Raw genomic sequence first — 20,740 nt, forward strand, 5'->3', positions numbered from 1 at the left:
AGAAATATATGAGAAAGTTTCCTTATAATGACAGGCTAGCCAGGTAACTGTTTCCTAGGCCTTAACATTTTACCTAGGCCTTAACATTCCATCTACAACATACACATGTGTGTGTGTGTGTGTGTGTGTGTGTGTGTGTGTGTGTGTGTGTGTATCACGAGTAACTTAACAACATACCTGAAAGCTCTAGAACAAAAAGGAAAAAAATCATGTCCGAAAAAAGAAAGGCAGCAAGAAATAATCAAACTCAAGGCTAAAATTAGGAAAATAGAAACAAAACAAAAACAAAATCAATACAAAGTATCTATAAAATGAAGAGTTGGTTCTTTGAGAAAATCAGTAAGATTGACAAACAAACTAAAAGGTAGAGAAAGAATATCTACCAAGCAGAAATGTATAAACAGGACATAACAACAGATACCAAGGAAATCCAGAGAATCATAAAGACATACTTTAAAAATCTGTACTCCGCAAAATTGGAAATTCCTTCACTCAAGGATAAATGTACAAAAAAATAGGAAAATCTAAAAGAAATGAATAATTTTCTCATTAGATACTATTTACCAAGGGTAAAACAAGGTCAGATAATCAATTTAAATAGACCTATAATCCCTAAGGAAAAAGAAGAAATCATTAGAAGTTTCACAACCAAAAAAAGCCCAGAGCCAGATGTTTTTAGGGCAGAATTCTACCAGACTTTCAAAAAAGTTAATGCCAATACTCCTCAAACTATTCTACAAAATAGAAACAGAAGGCACATTGCCCAATTCTTTTATGAGGCTACAGTTACTCTGATATCCAAACCACATAAAATTTCGACAAAGAAAGAGAAATGCAAACCTATTTCCCTTATAAACATGGATTTAAAAATCCTCGAAAAATATTTGGAAACTAAATCCAAGAACACATCTAAAAGAGCATCCATGATGATCAAGTAGGTTTTATCCCAGAGATGTAGATATGGCCCAACACTCTTAAATAGATAAATGTAATCCACCATATAAACAAACTGAAAGACAGAAACCACACAGCCACCTCAATAGCTGCAGAAAAGGCCTTTGACACAATCCAAAACCCCTTCATGGTAAAAGTCATGGAGAGCTTAGGGAGTATTTGGCTAACAGAAATCAAATTCAACAGTATTTTTGTTATTTGTCTCATTTTGTTTGGGGCATTTTGTTGTTGTTGTTGTTGTTTGATTGCTCTTCTGCTTATATGTGACAAGGTAAAGGAGGGAATATAAGGAGGAGCAACTAACATATGAAAAGCCATATAGAAGCCTAATGTGACAGGCATATCCTAAATATATACATATATAAAAGGAAATTATATAGGATTACCATATAAAACTGGTGACAAAACCCAACTAGTCATTTCATGCCGACAGCTAAAACCTCTATTGCCAGTACCGGTTTGCATTGTGCTGAGTCATTGGCCAAAGAGATCTCATAGACAGCCCTCAAACATCACACCCCATAGTCACCATTGATTAATCTCTATAACGTGATAGTAAAACCCTGTTGCTGAAGATACGACTTACTTATGTCACCAAACGTGGATTATTAAGCTGGTGCCCAACTAGAAGCTTCACCTCTACCCACTAGTGTTCATGGTACTGTAGAGTACTTTGCCTGCTACTGGAGGAAAAAGTTCTCAGCTACAAAGTCTGTGATCTACAACAGAGATCTGCTTGCAAGATATACTGGTAAAATAGTGGGACAAATATTATAGAATTTACCAATCATGTTTTTATTGGATTTAAAGCCCACTCCATGAGATACAACCTATGCCCAATACTGCCAAAGTCACCAAAATCTGACAGTAGATAGGTCATGGGCCTTAGGGGGAAAACAAATACTATTATCTGCTAACGGAATGCAGCAATAATATTACTCCTAATGACATATTGTTATACCTGTAGGTTGGAGCAATCATTTAACCCTCACTGAAGAGGTTTTCTTGGCATGGATTGGAGCTAACATGGACAGTGGACATCAAGTAATAGCCCTCAGTTTGGAGCACTCAGCCCTGAATGGGGTGTGTTTATTAAACCCCTCTCCTCAAGGCTCAGAGGTCTATGCAGAAGAGGAAGTAGAGGGGTTGTAAGAGACAGACTGGTAGTCACTCTAAGAAAACAGTGTCTTTCAAATATAACAGAACTGGTACACATAGGAACTTACAGAGACTGTGACAGAGAGCACACACGAGACCTGCATAGTTTCAAACCAGACAAACATCCCAGCACTGAGGAGGGGGGTAAACATGGAATCCCACCTCTAACTATTTGCAACTGATACCTGCTCAGAAAGGGCAAATCTACTTTCTCCAATGGAGCAGCTCAGGTGAATTGACCACATTCTAGGCCAGGCCTCACATCCAGGAGTGGTGGGCCAATAAAAAACAGACTCCATGGGTTTTCTGGTTTTGTTTTATTTTGAGACTGTCCTTGAGGAATAGTTTCTGGGTGACTGAGGCCGCACACAGTTCATTTTTGTTTTGTTTTGTCTTGTTGCGTTTCTTGGGTTTAGGGCCTTTTTATTTCCTTTTTTGTTGTACTTTAGGGTTTGGTTTCGTTTGGTTTGGTTTTTTCTGAGAAAGGGAATGAACATAAAGCTGTGTGGGCAGGAAGGTAGGGAGGAGATGGGAGGAGGTGGGGGAGGGGAGAGAGTGTGATCAAAGTATATCTTATGAAAAAAATTAAATAAAAAACCCATTAGTTAATAAAATAATTGTTGCAAGGATGGATGAGAAATACATGTCAAATGGACTCAACCATAAATATAACTGTTTCAGTCACGTTGAGTACTAACGATTCTTTCTGGACTTTAACACTGTTAATAGCTGGTTCTCAGACTTTCTGAAATTTCCCCTTGGTTTAGTACATCTGGACTTGATAAGAAATATTAAAGGCCTACACAAGAAAAACATGTGACATAAAGGGAATTCCTTGTCTCATCCTAACCACAAAGCCAATATACTGTAATTACCAGCCACACCCAATCTCCATGTACATGACGTTGGGAAGGACTTTGACAACTGACCTTTCACAATAGAGCTCAACAGGAAACCAAAATAATGTGTGTACCATGGAGGTGCAATCCGGGTGGGATTGGGGGTGCGCAATATTCTGCTTTGGAGCTACACTTCCACCTCGGCCTGACAAACTCCCTGTACCTCTTCTAGTTTCACGGAATGGCACAGGGACCAGGAAAGGACTAGGGTTCTGTCTACAAAGGCCAAGCATCTCCTAAGCCTAAATGAAGTGCGTCTTCAGCAGAACTCAGATGAAAGTGCCCCCTTTGGAGTTTGGGGGGGTTCAAAATGTCTTCATAATTTTTTTCTTTGCAATGTAGCATCATAAATATGGTATTTGTATGATTCAATTAATAATTTGACAAGTATGAACCTCTAGGAAAGTAGTAACCTGCTCTGAAAAGGGTGACCTGACCATAATTTGTCCTCTTCGAATCATCTTAGAAATAAGTAGGTCTTTGGGTTACCATAATGTTCCATTAAGAATTCAGAGTAATTCTGAGTTAAAAACTATTTTTTTTTCTCCCAGGGTCTTAAAACAGCACATCATTTCTCTATCCAAAATGTTCTACAACAAGTATTGTTAGACAATTGGTAAATGTTCAAACCAGCTGTTAAGGGAGAAAAAGCTTTGATGTATAACATTTGTCCGTTTCTTTGCAGACTTCAATCACTGCTGATTTCCATTAGTAACCAAAAGATAATTCTCAAACATCAGCCTGAATGGATCAGTAGAGTAACTGACTTTAACCAGCCAATTCGAGCTGGCCCCCACATATCACTGTCATTGTGCCAAGTCACTTAGGAGCTACCTCTCAAACACAGTCTCAGGGAACAACAAAGATCCAAATAATCAGATGAATTAAATACAGGGCCCAGACAGGAAATTTGGCAACAACAGAGGAAAAAAAAAGACAATAAAATGGATTGAGGGAGCAGGGACTTGAGGTGGGAGTAGGAGAACTCAGGGTATGGAGGAGAAAAAAACAGCAAGGACAAGGTAAAGAATTTTTTTTTCCCTGAAAATATCTCTAAACTCCAAAGAGGCTGAACTTCTGGGGGACCCTGCAACCAAGTTAATAATATGCCGAAAGAGATTAACAGATTAAAAGCCATTACAAACAAGCAAATATCCCTTAAACATTGGAGCAACATATGGATATAGGGTAATATGTGTTTGCAGTCTTGAGTGCTATTCTGGGTGAGTTGTGTCAGTACAGAGATTCTTCCCTGGTAAAACTCTGTAAGAATCCTTCATCTACTCCCACGGTGTGTTTTCTGTGCTAGTCAATAAACACAGAGTTTTGTTCTGCCTTTTGTAAGTGTCAGGCAGAAGACACAGGGATTTAAGGAGAGAATCCAAGCTTGTGCTTCCTTGTGGTCAAACTACTCCACGAGAAAGAGAAAGTGCACAAGGAAATGGGGATTTTTTTTTCAAAGAGATAGAAATGTTAGAAAAGAAAGATTCAATGAGCCATATTGCAAATGCAGAGAAAAGTCTCACCAACAGACTCAACCAAGAAGAGAGAATATTAAAGAGAGAAGGTAAAGGCAGCTCCAGCAAACAATGACAAACAGACATGAGCGTGACCTCAAACTCCAAGACTGGGGCATGGGATCTAAAGAAGAAACCTCAGGCTGGACAGATGGCTCAGAGGTTAAGAGCACTGTCTGCTCTTCCAGAGGTTTTGAGTTCAATTCCCAGCAACCACGTGGAATCTGATGCCCTCTTCTGGCATGCAGATGTCCATGCAGATAGAACTTGTGTATATATAAAATAAGTTTAAAGCAAACAAAAAAAAAAAAAAAACAAAAGAACAAACCTCAGTATCCAGTGGGTAAAAGGAGCTAAGATTAAAAGCTAAAGACAGATAATTTGTTCAACACAATTATAACGGAAATTTCTCAAAACCAGATAAAGGTATGGACATTTAAAGATAAGAAGCATTTTATATCCCAAGTAGACATGACCAGAGAAGAATGCCCTCACAACATATTGTGATCAATACATCAAAAACACAAAGGGGAAAGCACTAGGTTGCCTATAAAGGCAAACAGAATAAGACCGGCTCTCATACTGGCAACCTAGAAGGCAGGTATCCATGTAGTGATGGAGCCCCTAAAGAATATAACTGCCAATCAAAATGTTACACCTAGCAAAGTTGATGGAAAGACAAGTGCACCACACTAAGGCAGTTCATGACCCCCAACCCAAAACTGCTGAAGACACTTAATACTATATACAGAGACTTTGAAGAGTCTGAATCAAGACAGCACAGGAACTTCATGAGGGGGATAAACAACTAAGGAAAGCTAGAAATGAATTAACCATGGGTAGCATGGTAAGATAGGACACTTAACGGGCAGAGGAAAAGCACAGAGCTGGAAAGTGGGCTCAACATTTAGGTACGCATGTTGCTCTTCAAACCAGAGGACCCTAGTTTGATCCCCGGCACCCACATGGTAGCCTACAACATCTCTAACCCCAGTTTTAGTGGAACCAATGCTATCTTCTGACCTTTGAGGGCTCTAGGAACGCACGTGGTACACATGCATGCATAACAAACAAGCAAAACACTCATAGACATAAAATAAAAATAAACCTTTTAAAAATGAAAACAACATAACCAACCAGAAAGCAGATATAAAATAAAATAAAATTGCTGGATTTAGTAAACATTGCCTTTCATGTAATTGCTTCCTATCACCAGTAAAGAAATGCAAACTGGTCAACCAGCTTAAAAATCAAGACCACTGCCTATTGCCAAAAACAAAAACAAAACAAAACAAAACAAAAAACAAACAAACAACCCCACCCCACCTCATCTGTAAAGACACCCACATTGTGAAAAATCAAAGTTTGAAAGCCAGTCTTTCAAGCCTAGTGGAAGTTGAAAACAAGCTGGTATAGTAACCCTGAGATTTGATCGAGAAGATTTCAAATTGAAATTAGACAGGAAAGACGATGAAAGCTACTACCTGTTAATAAAGAAAAGACAAATAATTGGGAAGAAATAACAACTGTAACTATATATGCACTGAGTGGTGGGGTCACCAATGCCATAAAGAGATACTAATGAGCAATAAATGTTTGACTGGTGCAGTAATAATGGGTAACATCATATTTAAATAGGTCATCCAAACCAAGGGGAAAAAACAACAGCAACCAAAACAAACAACAAAGGACGCCTCTGGGTTAAGGCATACCCAGATCAAATTGACTTAATAGATAGAAACAAAGTATGTCTGTGGAAAACACATTTTGTTTTTAGTAGCCTGTAGATAGTCCTCTAAGATAGAACACATTAGGCAATCAGGTCTTAACAACATAATCACAACAATTTCTAAGAACTTAACAGTGGCGTAGAAGGAGAGAGAGATAGCAAGAGAAACCACAGGAAGTACACAGATACTAGGGAAACGAAAAGTATACTATTAAATGACCAGCAGATCATCAGCAAACCCAGAAATGGGATTTGTAAATGCTTCTATAATCAAATAAAGCACAATTTATCAGCACTTTTGAGATAGAAATAATATAGTTCTAAGAGGTAAAGTTTATAGCTGTAAATGCTTACATTAGAAAAAAATAGAGATATTGCAAAGATATTTCAAATAAATACCAATGATAAACTTCAAGGTTTTAGATGAACAAGAACAATTCAAACCCCCCCAAAAGCAATAGGAGGCAAGAAATAAAAATGCAAGGGCAGAAACAAATGGAAGAAAATGTTGGATAAATTAAACACAAAATTGGATGCTTGAAAGGATAAATATTATATACACACACATATATATACTATATAGGAGACATACAAATAATAAAAATAAAATAAAACTAACATATTTGCCCAAACTCTTCATGAAAACATTAAGTTCATATCCTGTGATTAAGTTTGCTACAGCTCAGGAATTCCAGGTTGGGCCAATTATATAAACAGAAAAACAAAATTTGAGGATGACCTTATAACAAAGTCCAAAGAAATCTATTGTCTCATTAGAGACTTTTTAAAAATGCAATCCTAAAAACTGGACAGTCTAGGAGAAATCCCGACACACATATAACCCACCTAAATTAAATCAAGAAGATACCAACAACTTAAAGAGTTCATTGGCAACAAGAGTCAGACAGTGATGAGAGTATCTGCCCACAAAGAAAAGCTCTGTAGCGGGCTCGATGCTAGATTCCACCAAGTCTTCAAGTCATCACCATCGCTCATCAAGCTGCTCCCAAGACAGAACAGTCAAAGCATTAAAAGCAGACTCGGTCTGGGAAGTCAATATTGCCCTGACACCCAAACCAGATAAGGACACAGATGCAAACAGAAGACTGCTCCAGAGAGCAGGTGAATAAACTAACCGCAGGCCTGAAGAGATGGCTCAGTGATTAAGAGCATGCACTGCTCCTCCAGAGAACCTCGGTTCTCGGGACCCATGCAGGGGTACTTACATGGTACTCACAAGTACTGCAACTCCAGCTGAAAGGGACCTGATGCCTCTAAGCACACCAGCACTCATGTGTACATACCTGCACAAAGAGACATACAAAGAATAAAAGTAAAATAAATATTTTAAAAACTAACATATTTGCCCAAGCTCTTCATGATAACATTAAGGTCATATCCTGTGATTAAGTTGGTTCCATCTCAGGAATTCCAGGTTGGGTCAACCTGCACAGACCAATCAAGGCAATACAAAACATATAGAGGCTTAAGGCTAGAAAATACACAATTAATAGATGCAGAAACAGCTTTTGGCAAACTCCAACATCTCTTCAGGATAAAAATCCCAGAATATGTAGGGATATAAAGAACATTTCTCCACATAAAGACTATACAGGACCAGCCTGTTAGCTGACATTATATAATAAATATGTAAAAAACTGTTTCCTAAAATCAAAAACAAGAGTCTCTCCCTCTCCCTCTCCCTCTCCCTCTCCCTCTCCCTCTCCCTCTCCCTCTCCCTCTCCCTCTCCCTCTCCCTCTCTCTCTCTGTGCATGTATGTGTGTGTGCACGTATGTGTGTATTCTTATTCAATATGGTGTCCGAGTTGGGGGAAACTTTTAGAAAAGTTGTAGACCTAAACGTCGATTGCCTTGCATTTTAACTGCACCATGCATTCCGGGAAGTTTGCAAATATCTACACCGTCATCAGTGTGTACAGTGCTTCTAGAGTGTACCTTCACAGCACATCGGAACCCTGAAAAACTTTAAGCTAAAACCTTGTATTCCTTGAAATTCCATTCAGTTCAAGTCTTTGAAGATTATTTCTAGTCTGTTTTGAGTTTCAGATACGTTTCCACGAACAAAATAAAGGTTCGTGAAGTAATACCGATACCCAGCTGAGCACGTAGAGACTGCTTAGAAGTCATGACATGCTGAAAGATGTTTCCGGTCACACTGTGTATGCTGGGGCTAAAGTAGTCAGGTTGTAGGAGAGGAGAAAACATTCGGTCTTAGATGATGCCTCCCTCATTCGGGCTTCCGATGAATTATAGAAGTTTGCTCTCTGAGTCTGGGGTTTTAAAACGTATCTTCCAAAATGGGCAGGAAAATGTGTTTCTGCCGCCTGCATCTACCAATTCAACAAACAACTTCAAATATTTACCTCTAAGTATAGATTTCCAGTAGAGATAGCAAAATACTACCGTTTGAATCCCACTGCGATCGTGACATTCAAATGACCTGACGCTGCAGCACTAGAATTCAGATCAGTTTAAAGACAATCCACTGCATCCGAGATGCAGCTTAAATGAGGATGGAGAAATCTGCAAACGCTCACCCATGCACCCTAGGCTCTTATTTTCACAATAGAATGCAGGCTAATAGACAACTGCTCTTTCTCAAAGGGACCTTGTTTGCAAACAGGAACAAGCATTGCTTTGTTCTCATGAGAGAAAACAATACAGCATCAATCAAAGCAAAGCCACATACCCAAACCCGCTGCAGCAGCTGCACATTCAAAACCGCATATCGTTCTCGGGCAAACCAGAGTGCCTGCTGGGATGCTTGTGTATCCTCTGCCCGGCTCTTCAGAACACTGCTGCAGGTTAACTCTTGAAGGCTGGAAGCTCTAACCCAGAAAGCCAAGGCTCTGTAACTTAACCACTTACACGCTGACTCATTCAGCAGACACGGTGCACCCTGCTGAGCCTGCTGATGGATGAACACTTGCACCATACTTGGAAGGTAACACCTACAACAGTGTTTCTCAACCTGCATTTCAGGACCCTTTTGGTAGTAAGACCCTTTCACAGGGGTCACGGATCAGATATCCTGCCTATCAAATATTGATATTGATTCATCACAGTAGCAAAATTACAGTTATGAAGTAGCAACAAGGATAATGTTATGGTTGGAGGTCACTGCAACATGAGGAACTGTAAGAAGGGGTAGAGGCACTAGGAAGGGTGAGAACCACTGCCCTAGAGGCTGTCTTTTTGCACCACGAACAAACATCATTCGCTCAGCCCAACCTGCTTGTCCTCTGGGATTTGGAAAGCAAGCAATTCATTCCCAAGGATATCAATTGCACGCCGCAGAGACAAAAGTAGACAATCACTGCAGTGACTGGAGTAAAGAACTTTTTGAATGAAGGACATACATTCTAGGAAGGATGTTTCTGGACAGATGGCAACTTGATGGAGAAAATTATTATTCACATGTAGTAAACAGACCTTAGTAATTTGGATAAACAGATAAAGCCATATTTATATTTCCCATAATATCCCTCCAGGAACACCCCCCCCCCAAAAAAAACCCAGCTTCTTGCAATATTACCCTACAATTACCAGGGCTCCTAGTAGGGCAGGTAGGGGAATTGAAGAGGATCAGTCTTCTGAGCCTTTGGGAGTTGCTTTACAAGTATGAAAGTCAGGGACAGAAAGCAAAGCCAGTGTAGGATCAACTTCTCTTTTTGTTGTTTCCTTCTGGGCCTTTTCTTCTTGGGACAGGTAATCATGGTATTTTCATAGCCTCGACTCACAGCCATGCCCTGGCCTCCTGGGCCTCTGGAGTGATGGTATTTCAGAAACGTGTCCCATGCTTGGTCCTGGCTCTGGTCTTTGCAGTTTATCTCATCTCCATCCCCCCAACCCCCACCCATGTCTCTATACAGAAGCCTAATGTACCTAGAATCCCCAAAAAAGACTGCTCCTCTTGGCTTATAAATGGGTTGCTACATAGAGTGCCAAGGCATAAATCAAGGTGTAGCAAGCCTCTAGCTTTCTTCAGGCTACAGAGTTTGCGGTGGCCTCAGAAGGAAGTAAAAATTTAAGTACAAAGCTGGCAGGTGTGACAGTGTTTGCTAATAACTGAGCTATTAAAGGTAATCACCCCTCCATGGGGAAACCCGGAAGGCCAGCAGGAACTGCGGCCCTTTCTCCTTCTCTCTGCCATCTGGAATGGCAAGGGCTGCCTTCTGAGGTTTATTATCTGCTAACTGGGCTCCTAGGCGCCAGGGCCTCCTTTGCCTAAACTTCGTCTACCCTGGGAGTTTCAAAGCTTCCAGAAAAGAGTGCAATCAACCTGTAAAGAAGAGGAGAGCACAGACCACCTGGGTATCAGAAAGGACACTAACAAAGGCAGCTACATTGAAGCTTGCCTCACGCCAGCAAATGTGCTGACCACTTTAAATGTCCATAAGAAAGATCACCAGAAATGCCAGAAAAATCCGGGTTTTCTACTCTTTCCCAGTCTACCCTATAGTCAGGGCTGCCCTGTACCTGAAATCTGAGCTAAGAGAAATCAAAAGTGACAGAATTGATCCCACAGAGCAAACTGAAAAGGGGGACCCTTATCAATAAAGTGACCAGAGGAGGCTGGGAAGACACAGCGCAGAAGAGAAAACGGAACGGGAGTCTCGGGATGTCTAATTTCAGTTTTATCGAGAAAGATCATCATTTCTTCCTTAAGGGAAATCCATCACCAACCCATTTGGACATCTTAATTTTGCTTTGTCACCTGTAATTACTGTGACATGCTCACGGCTGGCCCCATTTCCTAATTCTCGGCCTGGAGGCAAATGACATGTGTGTTCAACTTATGAGAGTTAAGGAGCGTCACCTGTGAGCCTGTGATACTTGAGTGAAGTTTATCGTTTCATTTTATTCTGTCAAGTAAAAAGTAGGAAGTCTCTCTGACTGGAGCTAAAGTAACAATAACAGTAACAAATACAATAACAGTAACAATGATGGATGTTATTATTGCAACACAGACTGGCCAAGGAGGGTGTCCCAGCTGTTCATTATCTTAGGATTCAAGGACAGCTTAAGGATCCATATCTGGCCCTGCTAGAGGAACAGGGCACCTGTGTCCACAATCATATTTAAGAGCAAGAAAAACTTCCAAGAAGTTGCTCTAGGAATTTCTTGTAAAATTAAATATAAGCTCAGAAAATTGGACATAGTTCTACCAAAAGATTCAGCAATACCACTCCTAGGCATATACCCAGAAGATGTTCCAACTTGTAATAAGGACACATGCTCCACTATGTTCATAGCAGCCTTATTTATAATACCCAGAAGCTGAAAAGAACCCAGATGTCCCTCAACAGAGGAATAGATACAGAAAATTTACTCAGCTATTAAAAACAATGAATTCATGAAATTCTTAGACAAATGGATAGATCTGGAGGATATCCTAAGTGAGGTAACCCAATCACAAAAGAACACAAACAATATGCATTCACTGATAAGAGGATATTAGCCCAGAAGCTCAGAATACCCAAGATACAATTTCCAAAACACATGAAACTCAAGAAGAAGGAAGACCAAAGGATCCTTCTTAGAAGGGGTAACAAAATACCCATGGAAGGAGTTACAGAGACAAAGTTTGGAGCAGAGACTGAAGGAATGACCATCCAGAGACTTTCCCACCTGGGGATCCATCCCATAAACAACCACCAAATCCAGACACTATTGCAGATGTCAACAAGAGCTTGCTGACAAGAGCCTGATATAGCAATCTTCTAAGAGGCTCTGCCAGTGCCTGGCAAATACAGAAGTGGATGCTCACAGTCATCCATTAGACAGAGCACAGGGTTCCCAATGAAGGAGCTGTAGAAAGTACCCAAGGAGCTAAAGGGGTTTGCAGCCCCATAGGAGGAACAACAATATGAACGAACCAGTAACCCTAGAGCTCCCTGGGACTAAACCACCAATCAAAGAAAACACATGGTGGGACTCATGGCTCTTTTTATTAGATATTTTCTAATAAATATCTAATATATGTAGCTGCATATGTAGCAGAGGATGACCTAGTTGGTCATCAATGGGAGGAGAGGCCCTTGGTCCTGTAAAGGTTCTATGCCCCAGTATAGAGAAATGCCTGGGTCACGAAGCAGGAGTTGGGGAGCGGGGGGGGGGGGTGAGGGGGAGAGGATAGGGGATTTTCAGAGGGGAAACTAGAAAAGGGGATAACATTTGAAATGTAAATAAAGAAAATATCTAATAAAAAAAGGAAAAAAATTAAATATAAGTCTACCACCACAGCCCATCAATTCACACCTCCATATTTATCCACAGGAAAACACACACATGCATCCCAGCCTGGGCACTGTATGCTTATGCAGGGATATTCTTGGCTGCTTTATTCATACCAATACTCACCAAGAGTTGAGCTGTGGCATGCTTGTTCAATTTGTTACTAATCCCTAACAGAAAGAGTGAATTGTACACACACACACACACACACACACACACACTTTCATGTAACTGTGATCCAAGAGTTAGCAGAAAGAACTTCAAAGAAGAAGAATATTCATTCCATGGTCCCTTGGTCCTACGCCTTTGTACAGAATGTCATGGCATGGGGACTGTGGAAGGGAAGCATTCCTCACTTCCAGGGCAATCAGGAAGCAAAAAGAAAGGAAATATGGACATTGAGATACCTTCCTCACTTTTCATTGTGTCAGGGTTCCCATGTCAGGGGATAGCGCTGCTCACAGTCAGCCCTAAGAGTGGTCTTCTCTGGAAAAGCCTTCATATTGACACCCACAGCTGTGTCCTCAGAGACTCATTTGCAACTCCTCTGAGAGAGAGAGAGAGAGAGAGAGAGAGAGAGAGAGAGAGAGAGAGAGAGAGAGAGAATGAGAGAGAATGAGAGAGAGAATGAGAAAGAGAGAGAGAGAGAGAGAGAAAGAGAGAGAGAGAGAGAGAGAGAGAGAGAGAGAGAGAGAGAGAGAGAGAGAGAGAGAGAGAGATCTGCCTGTTAGGCAGAGTCAAGGCAGCTCTGGGCCTACAACCCAGGCTCAAGGCTAGGGACTGAAGATTCTATTGACCTTGGTGGAAGAACAGAAAGGTTTTGAAGATGGAACCAAATGTCTTGTGCACATTTTAGCAAAATTGTTTCTGTTATCTTGTGTCTTTGCTTCCCATGGTCCTGTAGTATAAGAAGGCTATGAGAAATACATATGCTACTGACTGGTATTCACCAGTGTTCTCCCACACCCGTCTCTTTCTTCTTCTTCCTATCTTTCTATCTTTCTTCCCTTCCCCATCAGAGGACTTTGCACCGGCAGGACCAGTGCAGTGTGGTGTCTCAAACAGAGGACAGCTCTGAAAGTATAGGGGATTAAGTGGGAAAATCCGGAGCACTCCGAAAAGATAAAGGTATGTTGAGAATTTCCTCGGAGTTACAGACATAGGAGAATACAGATAATTGGAAAAAGTGAGGAGATTGTAAAAAGTAAAAGTCCAGGGAGAAAAAAAAAATGGGAAATGGAAACGGCCGTACACTTCTTGAAGTAAACATGCTTGAAGTAAACATGCTATGTAATATGCTTGGTGAAAGTGGAGCAACAGTAATCACAGAATTGTTTTAGATCTCATAGAGAAGGGTTGTCCTTGGTTTCCTGAGGAAGGTACAATAAAGTAAGCAACCTGGAAGAAGGTTGGGGAAAGACTTCAAGTTATTATCATGTGCATGGACCAGGTAAAGTGCCTGTAGATACCTTTAGCCTTTGAACCTTGATTAGAGTTAGGAGAAGTGGCTTTTGGAGAGGCCAACCCGGTCCGAAAGAGATGGAAACAGAAAGTAAGCTGTTCCGGAGCTGCTCAAGAGGCTTGCAGTGGGCGGGCCGGGCCGGGCCGCTGGTCTCCCGGTCTCCAGCAGGCCCAGCTCGGTGCTTGCTCTCTGCCCGGGCGTCCACAGACCCCTGGGGCAGGCAGGGGTGGAGATGGCTGCAGCGGCGGGAGAGAAAAGGCTCTGCGACTGAACCAGGAGAGAGAAGTGGCGCAGGAGAGAGCGCAGGACCCTGCAGCCAGAGCGAGCGGCCTGCTGGAGCGCTCTCGCCCCTCCCTTCTCCTGCAGCTCCCTCCTCCTCCAGAGGCAGCAGGCCACCAGCTCCAAACTCACAGCTCAGGCACTGACAAGCAGTAAGGAGTCCTGATTTCCACGCAGATGGCCTCAAATTTACATTATAGAAACTAAACATATATCATACAAGCAAGTCAGGGATTATGTACATTGAAACATGTCTAGTGTATAAAGTTTATGTTTTATTTGTGTCCTCAGAAGAGAACTCGTCCTTAGTAACTGTATACATATTTACTACATACATATTCACACATGCATGTGTGTATATAAATTATTCACGTTAAAAATAAATTATACGTTGAATAGAAGTTATACAAGATAAATACAGATTATATACGGTAAATATAAATTATATACACTGAATGTGATTTATATACATTATTACTGCATACATTATATACAATGAATAAAAATCATGTACACTGAATAAATATTAATGATATATTTTAAATGAAAATGATGTACATTAGGTGAAAATTAGATATGTTAAAATATGAACTATATATAAGTTAAATCTATAAAATATGAGTTATAATCTACATAAAATACATATTTTCATATTTCCTCAAGGACAAGAATTATGGAATGAGCCCCTGGAGCTCTAAAAAATCATTTGTGACCCCTTAATGCATATAGTTCCTCATGTTGTAGTGACCCTCACCCATAAAATTATTTTTGCTGCTACTTCATAACCGTAACTGTAATTTTGCTACTGCTGTGAATGGTAACATAAATATCTGTGTTTTCCAACTATCCTAGGCCATCCCTGGGAAAATTTCGGGTGACACCTTCAAAGGGATTGCAATCCACAAGTTGAGAACCACTGACCTAGGAGATTGTTGATAGCAGTGTACTGGTCCAGCCAGTACGAACTCAAACAGTCCTCTGTTTGTGTGTGTGTGTGTGTGTGTGTGTGTAACACTTACCATAGATGAATATATAAATATAAGCAGAGTAAAATAAACCAGATGCAGAGAATACTTATTGAATACATGGTATTATGGGAAAGTCGTGGAGGGGTAGATACATATCTCAGTGGTAGAGCATTTGCCTAATCCTTTCACAGTAAAAAAGAAGGAAAATAAATATGTGGCTATCATTGCTGTACTAAAGCACCATGACCAGAAACAACTTGGGGAGTAAGGGGTCTATTCAGTTTACATACCCTGGATTACAATCCACTGATGATGTATCAAATGAGGACATGATCCCTCAAGGGATGGTGAGGGTAAGGTTTTCATTGTAGATAAGAGGGAGAGTAAAGTCTTTCTCATATCTTCAATAAAACATAAAGAATCCCTCATATCTACAATCAAATATGCACCAGAGGAAGAGTCCAGAGCAGGGAGAGAAAGTAGTAGACCAAACATGGCCAGGAGACTGAACCAGACCATGAGAGGGCGTGGGGAGAGGGGGACCAAGAGAGGAAGACAAAAGAAAGAGGGAGCCAAGAGAACCCATGGCTGAGATTGCAGAGGAAGGAGAATCTGGGGAAAGGGATCTTGCGAGCTGGGGAAGTTTAGGGTGGGAACCCCAAGATGCCAGAATAGCTGGTATTTATGATGCTGAGAGTATGGAGGCCAGCATGGGCTTTGATATGCTAATAGGCACCAGACTTAGCCATGTGCCCCAGTTCTTTGGACCCCAACAGGAACTCATTCTGGGTGGAAACCTGGAGGCAGAAACTGATGCAGAGGCCTTGATGCAGCTTACTGGCTTGTACCTTCTGGCTTGCTCAGCCTGCTTTGGCATGGAACCCAGGCCAGCCCACCTGCAACAGGCTGGGCCTTCCCTTATCAGCCACTAATTAAGAGAATGTCCTATAGAATTACAGACAGCCTGATCGTGTGGAAATATTTTCCCAACTAAGGTCCCCTCTTCTCAGATGAGTCTCCTTGCCTGAAGGTGACATAAAAACTAGCAAGCACGGTAGTAGAAACAAAGACTTTGCCTCAGCTCTTCATGGCTAGTCAAGGTTGACTGGAAACGGTATAGGAAACTTTCTCATGAAATAGCATTATTTGATATCATGGTAGATGTTTGGGTTATATAAATGCATACATTTCTCAAACAGCTTATTTGTATATTTTATCATTAAATTGTGAATATACATTTTTTTCCTGAAAACACTGGGTCTTATTGATTAATGTTGGTCATGGGTGCCACAGTAGAGAACAGAGCTCACGGTGACGTTAAGCCTTCCTTTCCCTAAGGAGCAGAGGGGTCCAGCCTTCTTGGAAAATACTGACCCTCGTTAGCTCACTCCAGTTTCTTTTATTCAATCATTTCGAAAAATTAACTGGGGCTGGGAAAGGCTCCAACTACCAAAGTTGTCTTGCCTGGAGAACAGACCACCCACCCACACAGATCTTGGTCCCTTCTGACTGTGGCTAGCCATAACCAAAAGGAAGAACTCCACGTTTGCCAGGAGGACTAAGGCTGGTGCAGCTGCAAGCTCTCATGTAGCACCAAGTGCAGATTTTCCAGGGAGACAACACTTCTTTAAGGTTCAAACAGTCTCAAAACAATTTTTCAGCCTCTACTGATTAACCAACCCAACATAGCAAAGGCTTTGCTGAGACATTTCACTTAAAGCCAGACACAAAAGCTTTATTATCTATATCACTACAGAGCCCTGCATCACTATAAGAGCCTTGCAGCCAAGTTAATAATATGCCTCAAGGTCATTTAAGACTATGCATGTACTTCACCTGAGGTTGCGCTGTGTATGTAACCCGTTTAAGTTTTACCTGCTTTTAAGAGAACAATGTTGTTACCTTATTACGTACATACTTACTATGTCTTAGATTTCTCAGGCAATCAGCCTTCATAATATCATCTAAAGGCACAGCTTTAATTTTAAGTTATGTATTCTTTCCATGCCCCTAATGTAGAATAATGTGTGTGTGTATGTGTGTGTTGTGGTAAGCTTTTGCTCAAAGAGCCCAACAGTATAAAAAGCATCTATAAACAGGACAAATATCCCACAAATGTTGGAAGCAACATGTAGATGTGGTTGATAGCATCTGTGTAGCTTTGAGTATTATTCCAGGTAAGTTACATCAGTGAGGTAGCTTCTCCCGTAGTATAAGTCTGCTAAAGCTATCTCTAAGGAATCCCTTGTTCCTTTCCTATAACATGCTTTCTGTGCTGTTCAAGAAGTGAAGAGGAAAGCCCTTTGTTAGGGCCAAGTAGGGATATAGGATGGAATGGAAAGGCAATAGGAACAGATCGGGCACATACAACTGATGACAGACAGGCCAGAAACAATCTACAGACAGACAGAAGACACAGGGAGAAAAATGAAGAATTCGATTTTGAGCTGGCTCTTGGTCAAAGTATTCCAGGAGGAAGTTTGTCTTCCTTAGTGAGATATTAACACATTTCGGCACCCACTGTAAGGTGTCTTTAATACATTAACCAACACAACCAGTAAGTCTTAATTCAAAAGATAAAAGTATGGACAAGTTCTGAATTTTAGTTGAGGATTCTGTGGAAATGACCTAGCCTCTGCTGGGAACGGTGAATGAGTCTAACGCAGACTGCTCTCTTTATGGCAAGGCTTGAGGAGTCAGGTCCGCATGTAACAAGGACATGTGCAGAACCCCCTTGGCCTTTCCCGGAGGAATGCTTGGTTCACTTTTGCCTTGTGTTGGCATTTTTGACTTTGCTGTCTTTACTTTCACTTTGTCTTTTACAGATGTATCAGAAACAGAAAAAGAAAGCTTGGACTATGACTTGTTCTTGTTTTTCTCTGAGGATTGTGGGAGGGGAACAGATCAACAATGAAGGTGAGGTTGAGTCAACACAAGGCCCTGGACTGGGAACATCAGCTAACATCTGGATGTTTTCTTCTGATGGGAACTTAGTTCTGACAACAATTTGCCCACCAACGTATTCCAAACAGCAGTTAGGTGATTACCAAAAAGTTAGGGTGGTCTTGCTGTATTATTGTTGGTTCCAAGACTTAATGGGAACGTTCAGAGGTGAGCCAAGCAAGAATGAGGAACTGACTCAAGTTACAAATTTGCTGAGCTTTAAAGGAATTAGATCTCCTGATGAGGATATGGAGAGATGCTAGGGGCCAATAATTAACTCAGAATTTCCTGGTTATGTCGTCTATCACCTCTGTATACTGTGACCACAATTACTACCAACCATGGTCACTTGGTTATGCACTTATGTACTGGGTTATATTATTAACTGCTTGCTGAAGCTATGTTTCCTCTTTCTTGATACAGTTCATGGTTAGCAGGAAACCACAGAGACTGGGGAGGAGAACGAAGGGGAAAGTACTGTGTGCACATTATTGGTAAGCACAGGGAGTTCTTAAAAGAGACTGTACATAAGAAAACGGGAAAATGGATGTAAAATGTTTTCAGCTGTGAAGAAGCAGGTCTATGAATAAAGATGGCCTGAGCAGTCTCATTGCTAGGGTGTGTGAGCAGCCCTTCTTAGTCCAAGTCTCCTTTGGCCTATTCTACATGTCCTGCTTTGGGTTTTGAACCCTGCCGGGGCTGGACTCTGGCAGATATGCCTATTGTCATTGAGGGAGAAGCAAACCGGCACCTTTATCTAGACTAATTGATAAAGAGAAACAGAAATGATTGATCTGTGGAAAACAAGTAGAATAAAATAATGGTAGAGACTCTATATGGGTATACAGGCTTTCAGTATAAAACTTAGATATCTCATAACAAAATGGAACGAGGTAAAGTTTTACAGAAAAGTTCCTCATTTTTGTCTAAGAGAAGTAATGGAGTCTCTAAGGGCAGGGGCAGTCCACCATTTCTTCTGGTTTTCAGTGGTGATTCAGCATTGAACAACTTGCATTTGAACAAACTTGGCGATAGTTTTGCTGTCCCAGACGTATGCCAAGCTCAATTTTCTATTCTTGCCATGTGTAAAAATGATACTTCAGAAACCTCCTTGTCTCCTTTTCACTTTTGTTTGGATTTGGGCTTGGACGAGTGTTCACAGCACATGGGGGCTGTGTGAGCTGAACACACCGACATTTTCTCTTCTGAAGGAAGAATGTGTGGGAAGCCATTCCAGGCTGTAAACAGGCCAGCCGGATGAAAATCTCCAGGCAGTAAACAAGCCCATGTTTGGTGGATGGCCCGCCCTTAATCCCTGATTGGCTGAGCAAGCCTGCTGGTGAGGTGATGTGACCTATGGTGATTGGTGGGGGCGTGGTTGTGGCCGGAAGGGAGAAAAACACTTGTAACCAGAGAGGCTGGGGGATTTTAAGAAAGAAGCTGCCTGAGTAAACTGCTTTAAGAAGAACCGGTGGTTGCGGCTTTCTTGCTGGTCGAGTGGGACTTGACAAGAATGCTTTCTATCCCTACCCCCAACCACTCCCACCCCTGTCCACCATGTCTCGACCACCTCTGCCATTGTTGGGCACAATGTCTTGTAGGACAAGGACTTCTGGATGTATTCCTCCCTTCAGTCCTCCTCCTCCTCTTCCTCCTCCTCCTCCTCCTCCTCCTCCTCCTCCTCCTCCTCCCACAGTTGCATCCCTCTGTTCTCAAGATCCCAGGCCCCAGGAGCCTCAGAGGAAACTCTGACATCCACTTGCCCGAGGATTCAGAGCTGCTGTTTTTAAGTGGCACTGGGAAAGAGCTCAGTGTGTTAGCACAGGGAAGTGCTTGAGGTTCCCATGTCAGGGCCACTTCCAAAGGACCTGCAGCAGCAGCCCTAGTGGGAAAGACTCCTTTGTAAGCCATTCTAGTACATGTTCATCCATAAAACCTGTGGGTCGAAGGGGTTAGTCGATGCCTATAAACCCAGCTGATGTGGAATCCAGGAGGCTCGTGGAACTGGTTATAGTGTTGTCTGCTAATCTATCTGTTATGAATAGAAATTGTATGTTGTGACATACTTTATCCAACTCTGTCCCTTCTGAGTCCTCTCTCACAGCTGATCGCCAGCCAGAAGTCAAAAGGCTTCTTTGTACAGATCAATGAGCATACTTCCCACAGACCTGGCAATGATGTGGCTATGGTCTCCTGAAACTCAAAGTCAATGGTTAAACAAACATCTTAGTAGCGAGATCATGCTTCATCCAAATGATGTATTATTATTATTATTATTATTATTAAATATTCTAATGCAGTTTGTTTCTTGTATTTAACTCAACCATGTGCAATGTAGCTGAGGTATGTTTAGTTATTCTGACTAAGATGGGCAAAGAGTATCCAGACAGCTAAGTACTTATAAATATGAACCTCTCTGTATAGGAGACTCCTTTTGAAGACCAACTCACCTTTGGTTTATATATATGAATGTCCTGTACTATATTTATGCCTCTATCGTTGTAAAAAAACATTGGAGGGCTCCAACTTTCATTGCATCTTTTGGGAGAGAGCTTTTTTCTTTTTTTTTTTTT

The 20,740-nt window shown here is 41.4% G+C and overlaps 1 protein-coding gene across 8 annotated transcripts in view; it reads right to left on the reverse strand.

The window, feature by feature from the left end:
* Asah2 (N-acylsphingosine amidohydrolase 2) overlaps window positions 1-14,325 on the reverse strand; it is a 109,631-nt gene extending 95,306 nt beyond the window's left edge. For 6 of the 8 annotated variants that reach the window (XM_021151705.2, XM_029472850.1, XM_029472844.1 and 3 more), the window contains exons 1-2: window positions 13,985-14,325; window positions 7,484-7,561 (exon numbers count right to left, since the gene is read on the reverse strand). The gene's annotated coding sequence lies outside the window, so the exon portion shown is untranslated. Of the gene's footprint in view, window positions 1-7,483; window positions 7,562-8,967; window positions 9,176-13,984 lie in introns of those variants that run through there. The other 2 variants (XM_021151704.2, XM_029472847.1) reach the window with 2 other exon arrangements.
* Window positions 14,326-20,740: the final 6,415 nt, after the last annotated feature.

Source organism: Mus caroli, chromosome 19 (genome assembly GCF_900094665.2).
Source record: "Mus caroli chromosome 19, CAROLI_EIJ_v1.1, whole genome shotgun sequence".
Classification (NCBI taxonomy): domain Eukaryota; kingdom Metazoa; phylum Chordata; class Mammalia; order Rodentia; family Muridae; genus Mus; species Mus caroli.